A 7162-nucleotide genomic window follows, 5' to 3' on the forward strand; every position below is an offset into this window, starting at 1 on the left:
TCAGATTGGTTACCGGGTGTTTTAAACCCACTATCAATCCCTTACGTGATGCAAGATGAAGATTCAACAAAGGAAAGGACGAAGCGAAACGGGAAAACAGATCAACAAGCAAGCACTTTATTTCACACACACACAACACACGCACATAAGGCAGTAATGCAATGTGCAGCAAAAAGGAAAATGCAACCAAAGCAAAAGCACTACTACCGACTATAATTATTTACAACACTTAAACAATTATAGTTGTCGGGACTCGGCGCCACATCATTCATTCAAAATAAACAGGAAAGACCTCCCCATAGGCAGGGAGGTAGACAGGGTCCATGGACCAAATGTGCGCAGAACCTGGAGGAGCGGCCAGGTCCACGAGACCGAAAAGGTCTTACCCACGTCCTCGTGACGCGATGGCGGGCAAACCGCAATATCCGCGCAGCTGCGCCCCGACTCCGTGCCACTGGCGTGGTCAGTGAGCCCTCTCCGGCATGCTCCGCGCCAGCACGGTTGGGCCGGCACCACGGTTAGGGTGGGGAATGAACGGGGCCACCGGCACTATCTCAGCGCGGATGGAGGGGAATTATTGATGCTCAGGGTCGAGCGAGGGGAATGGCTGGCTGGCTTGGTCGCTTGTGAAAGCGAAGGTGGCTCGCTTCCAACGACGAGACGAGCCCAGCGATGAGATGAGCGACCCCCACACCACAACTACTAGTTCCACACAGACTCGCGTCTTTTATAGACCGGAGGAGGAGCCTGTATGCAGATTATAGGATCAAAATGCGATTGGAGGTGGGGCCACACCACCCTCTGTTCAGCCATTGGTGTGGCAAAAAGGGGCGTGAGCCTCTTTTGATCCGAATTTCTCTCCCGTAAGGAATCCACATTCATCGCGCTTGGAGGCGGGGCCATACCGCCCGACGCTCACCCATTGGACGGAGGAAAAGGGGCATGAAGCCTTCCTGATCCGAATTTCTCTCCCGTAAAGGCATCCATTGCACTCGCGGTTTGCTGCGTTCGGCAGCAATCACCGAACGGCTTCAGACAGTATGACGTTCGGTGTTGACTGGTGGTGGGGTCGATGGTTGTGGAAGGAGAAAGGCGAAGGTGGTGGGGGTTTGCTGTGGTGGTTTGGTGGTTGGCGGGCGTCGTTTGGGAATGGCGGTGAAGCGATGTTTGCGGGATGGAGTTGTGGAGGTAAAGAGGCGAAGGTGGTGTTTGAGTTGTTGGCAGCTGAATGGTCCAAAATAACAATAGAGAAAGAAAAATGGCTAACTCAAAGCGTCACAGCCTGGATGAATCACACATATTCCCTCTAAACAACAGGTGTGGGCTAACTACACATGAACTTATCGATATATCTCACTTGAGGACCCTTTATGGTGTTTTGCGAATTTCCACAGCCGTAACAATATCCTTTATCAGGCACTGAGAGAGAGAGAGAGAGAGAGAGAGAGAGAGAGACAGAGAGAGAGAGAGAGAGAGAGAGAGAGAGAGAGAGAGAGAGAGAGAGAGAGAGAGGGAGAGAGAGAGAGAGAGAGAGAGAGAGAGAGAGAGAGAGAGAGATATATTTATCACTTTGAGAGATATTTAATTATATCCTTTGGTCATCCCTCTGTATGGGGTCTGAAGGCGTATCCGAGGTAACCTCGCTGCTGTATGAAGGCGCCATGTTTTTTGGCCTGCTCAACCGTGCCTTGACTTGGAGCAGTCAAGAATTTCTTAACGAGAAAGTTAATTTTTTTCACTTTCCTGACTCATATTATCGAATACCTGTTCATCATAGCTGTGAATCGCTGGGTACATTGCAATGCTAATCAATGCCTGGAGATGTCAGCGTTTGTGGCTTTATTTAATTTCCGCACATGCGATAACCACGAGAATCTCTCAAACCAAGCTGAATCACAAAATTTAAGCTCCAGAATCGAACTTAGCAGCAGTTATGACTCTGAAAAAAAGTGTTCATTTTTTATATACATTGTCGAGGCTCGTACAAGAGCTCACACACAGAATGTACAACAAGGAGAGCAGGAGAGGGAAGGACAAACCAGTGGGGAACAGACATGAGATCTGTGTAAGGGAGAGGGATGGGGTGGGATACACAGGGTAAACAAGATGAACATTACAGGGGCTTTCAGGTACTGACATGACAGGACTTTCAGGAAGGAAAGCAGGGAATTTGAAGGAGGTGGGTTTTGGGTGGATTAGCGGGGGTAGAAAAGATCATGGTTTTGGATGGGGGAAGAGAAGAGATGGTGGTGAACAGCTGGTTTAAAGGCCTGGAGGGAAGAGTAGGATTGAAGAGTGTGTGGGAGTTTGTTCCAGAGGATTTTTTTTCTGTACCTTGTCGAGGCTCGTATGAAAGTGAACACATAACACACAGCAAAGGGGGCATGAGACAAGAGGGGCGGGAGTGGGAAGGACAAAACAGCGGGGAACAGACACATGAGATCTGAGGAAGGGAGAGGGATGGGGCGGGGAACATGGGAAATACAAGACGGATATTACAGGGACTTTCAGGAAGGAAAGCAGGGAGTTTTAAGGGGGTGGGCTTGGGGTGGATTAACGGGGGTAGAAAAGATGGAGGATTTGGATGGGGCATGATAAGAGGTGGTGGTGAACAGCTGTTTTGAAGGCCTGGAGGGAGGAATAGAATTGAACAGAGTGATGGAGTTTATTCCATAGGTGGGGAAAAAGAGGAATGAAAGAGTGAAGGTGAGCAGCGATTCGTGATTTTGGTACTTTTGCCAGAAGGGGGTTGTTGGCGGACCTTGAGCACCCTGCTGAAATGTGGGGACAAATCGCAGATACAGCAGGGGGGAGGGGGCGAGACTGGAGAGGAGACGGTAAAAGACAGAAAGACCCCCGACCAGCCTGCGGTGAGAAAGTGAGAGACCCGAAGACTCAGCCTCATCGCGGGAGATGCCAATGATCCGAAATGCCTTGGTTTGCACAGCGCGAAGCCGAGAAAGGTGGGATGCAGGAGCACCAGCCCAGAGGGGAGAGCAGTATTCCATCAGGCTTCGGATGAAAGCTTTGTATGTGGTCAGGAGCTCAGGTGGGCCGAGGAAGGACTTTGCACGATGGAGGATTTCCAGTCGGTGACTGGCTTTGGAGGACAGGTTTGAAATGTGGCTTTCCCAGGAAAGGTCATGGCAGATAGTGAGACCCAGAAGCTTGAAAGAAAGGTATCCTTCTCGAGGATTGTTGAGAAAGTAGATGGGGGGAGGGGGATTCTAAATGGTCCTTTCGGAGAGACATTGTGAGAGTTTGAGATTTGTCCAGATTGAAAGACATGTTCCACGTGTTGGACCAGTTTGTGATTTTATCCAGATCTGCAGTGAGCGAAGAAGCTGCTGCTTGCCGGTCTGAGGGATAACAGATGGTACGGCAGAGGGTGGAGTCATCAGCAAAGAGATAAAGAAGATTTTCCAGAGAGTCAGAGAGATCATTTATGAAAACCAGTAAAAGAACAGGGCCCAAAACGCTACCTTGAGGAACTCCAGCCTGGACAGGAAGAGGGGATGAAAGAACTCCATTGAGGGCCACACGTTGACGGCGACAGGAGAGGAAGTCTGCGAGCCATGAGTGGAGATGGCCTTGGATACCAGAGGAAGAGAGTTTGGTGAGTAGTGCAGGGTGCCAGACTGCGTCAAAAGCACGTGATATGTCCAGGGATACGGCTCGGATTTCATGTCTGGCATTGAGGACCTCCATCCATTGTTGGGAAAGCAGAAGCAGCATATCCAGGGTGGAGTGACCTGGTCGGAAACCAATTTGATGATCGGAAATGAGAACATTGGAGAAGAGGCAGGATTTAATGTCTGAAGCGATGATGGATTCCATAACCTTGCTGATAATTGGGAGAAGGCTGATTGGTCTGGAGTTGCAGGGATCTGTTTTTGCAGATTTTTCATGCAGGGCAGTAATGTTTGCTGATTTCCAAGCAGATGGAAGATGACCTTGAGCAAATGAGAGGGTGAATAGAACAGAGAGATGATGAGCAAGAGCAGAGGAGCAGGTTTTTAGGACGTGGGCCGATGCCATCTGGACCAGTTGCAGAATCTGAGTCGAGGTTTGACAGCAAGCTCTCTACCTTGTCAGGAGAAAAGGACACATAGTCCAGGGACAGTTGGGTGTGACTGGGTAAGGTGGATACAGAAATCGATGGGTTTCAGTCAAGATTTCGATGCAAACACCGAGTTTAGGCATTCAGCCTTTTCACGTGCGGTATCAGCAGTGCGGCCATTTGTGGTAACTAGTGCGGGCCCGTCGGTGCTTGCCCGTAGGTGCGTGCCAGTATGTGCAGCTTCGTTCCTTCACTCTCGTAAACGACGACTGGATTGGGGCATTGTTTCAATGAGATCGGACGAACCGTATCATAAATGGCCATAACTTGGGAAACACCTGGGAAACATACTCACGTCCCCAGCGTCAATTGTGACGTCATATCAAACGAAGAAGAATTCTGACGCCCCCTCTCTTGCCCCCCCTCTCTCCCCCCTAGCTTCGCCCCTCCTCTCTCGCCCCTCTCTCTCGCCCCTCTCTCTTGCCCCCACTCTCACCCCCCTCTCGTGCCCCCTCTCTCGTCACCTCCTCTCTCCCCCTCTTGAATTGTGATACCCCCTCTCTCACCCCTCTCTCTCCCTCCCCTCTCTTTCGCTCCTCTCTCTCTTACCCCCTCTCTTGCCCCCCTCTCTCCCGCCCCCATCTCTCCCCCTCCCTCCCCCTTCTCTCCCCCTCCTCTCTCACTCCCCTCTCTCCCCCTCTCTCTTGCCCCCTCTCTTGCCCCCCTATCTCCCCCCTCTCTCCCCCGTCCTCTCTCGCCCCTCTGTAAATGTATTCACAAATGTCTACCAAGCACAACAATTAATTCAAACCTTGGGAAAAACAGCTTTCAAACCTTTGGGAAACAGCTGTTTCCCTTGGGAAAATTCATTCCTTCAGATGAATTAATAATTTGAACAATTAATTCAAACCTTGGGAAAAATTCAAACCTTGGGATTAATTTATAATTTGAACAATTAATTCAAACCTTGGGAAAAAACAACTTTCGAACCTTGGGAAACAAAAAATAAATAAATAAACATTAATTGTGACGTCGTTTGTGACGTCATAGCACTGTGTCCTGTCATTGGTTGACAGACGTAATTGGTCATTATTGATTGACAGACAATATATAGGTCGTTATCGGTTGACAGACATTGGTCATTGTATCACGTTATTCTTTTTATGACTGCCAATTATTGTGCTATTATTATTATGATCTATCTATAATTCTAGCAATGTGTGTGTGTGTGTGTGTGTGTGTGTGTGTGTGTGTGTGTGTGTGTGTGTGTGTGTGTGTGTGTGTGTGTGTCTGTTTGTCTGCGACCGCCGTTTATCGACGACTGCCAGTCCGATCTGGTTGAAACTTGCCAGGAATATTGCCGGGGACCGGCGGATGTGCCTTTTCAAGGTGTGATGTTCATCGGACGAGCGGTTCCCAAGTTACGGCCATTTTATTGCTTTTTTCAGTGTTGAAAAGGTGTATATAAGGCAGCTGAAGTGTCGTTCCATCTTATCACCTTATCATGCCATTTTTTCTCAGAATAATGACAACAGCATATTAATAATAATAATAATAGCACAATTATTGGCCGTAATAAAAAGAATAATGTGATACAATGACCAATGTCTGTCAACCAATAACGACCAACATATTGTCTGTCAACCAGACAGGACATGGTGCTATGACGTCACGAATGACGTCACATTGCTTCCTCTTTTTTTTTCTTCTTTGAATTCTATTGCTTTTTTCAGTGTTCAAAAGGTGTATATATGGCAGCTGAAGTGTCGTTCCACCTTTATCACCTTATCATGCCATTTTTTCTCAGAATAATGATAACAGCATATTAACAATAATAATAATAATAATAATAGCACAATAATTGGCAGTAATAAAAAGAATAACGTGATACAATGACCAATGTCTGTCAACCAATAACGACCTATATATTGTCTGTCAACCAGACAGGACACGGTGCTATGACATCACGAATGACGTCACAATTAATGTTTATTTATTTATTTGTTTGTTTTTTGTGAATACATTTGTGAATACATTAACAGAGAGAGGGGTGAGAGAGGAGGGGGGAGAGAGGAGGGGCAAAGAGGGGGGAGAGAGGGGGAGGGGGCGAGAGAGGGGAGAGAGAGGGGGAGAGAGAGGGGAGTCACAATTCAAGAGAGAGAGGGGCGTCACAATTCAAGAGAGGGGAGAGAGGAGGGGCAAGAGAGGGGGTGAGAGAGTGGGGGCGAGAGAGGGGGGCGAGAGAGGGGGGCGAGAGAGAGGGGCGAGAGAGAGGGGCGAGAGAGAGAGAGAGGGGCGAGAGAGGGGGGCGAGAGAGAGGGGGCGAGAGAGGGCTGCACATACTGGCACTCACCTATGGGCCCGCCTCTACGGGCCCGTACGAGTTATTAATTTGGGAAAGAATGGCATGATAAGGTGGAACGACACTTCAGCTGCGATATATACACCTTCCCAACACTGAAAAAAGCAATAAAATGGCCGTAACTTGGGAACCGCTCGTCCGATCAATATCAAACCTCGAAAAGGCACATCCGCGGCTCCCCGGCAATATTCCTGGCAAGTTTGAATCAGATCGGACCGGTGGTCGTCGAGAAACGGCGGTCGCAGACAGACAAACAGACAGACAAACACACACAGATTGCTGGAATTATAGATAGATTATTATAAAATATTTTTTTCCGATTTCGAGGAACACACGAACATCACTAAATCCCTTGGATACAAGGGGGTGTTTCAAGGTACGGAGCACCAGGATTACCGAGCGATTCACTTTTCTCTGGGAATATAAAACACCACGTGACACACGTACCTTACCCACAGGTGACATCACAATCAGGACGATTAGATCCGACGCCGCCATGATTCAGGAAAACGCACAACAAACACCAGTCAAAACCACCAGCGAGATTAAACCTGTACAAGGGGCGGAGCCTGTGCTCACAGTTTTCTGCGCATGCGCACGGCACTCCTCGATGACGATACGATCCGACGCCAAAAAATGCCGAGGCGGTGTATAAGTACTACGAGCATGGAAGAGAGGTCGCTTCACTGGTGGGAATACCAATGTTTACGTAATTACAAAATAAAAACGGTTAGTGTTTG

At 48.5% G+C, this 7162-nt stretch overlaps 1 protein-coding gene across 2 annotated transcripts in view; it reads right to left on the reverse strand.

Annotated features, from left to right (window-relative positions):
• The window catches only part of LOC147008355 (F-box/LRR-repeat protein 4-like), a 28784-nt gene extending 21765 nt beyond the window's left edge, over nucleotides 1-7019 (reverse strand). The window contains exon 1 of one of the 2 annotated variants that reach the window (XM_085864783.1): nucleotides 6870-7019. The gene's annotated coding sequence lies outside the window, so the exon portion shown is untranslated. The remainder of the gene's footprint in view (nucleotides 1-6869) is intronic. The other variant, XM_085864782.1, reaches the window with a different exon arrangement.
• Between the last annotated feature and the right edge of the window lie 143 nt (nucleotides 7020-7162).

Source organism: Eptatretus burgeri, chromosome 19 (assembly GCF_056783735.1).
Source record: "Eptatretus burgeri isolate ZD-2024b chromosome 19, Ebu_testis_v1, whole genome shotgun sequence".
In the NCBI taxonomy this organism is placed as follows: Eukaryota; Metazoa; Chordata; class Myxini; order Myxiniformes; family Myxinidae; genus Eptatretus; species Eptatretus burgeri.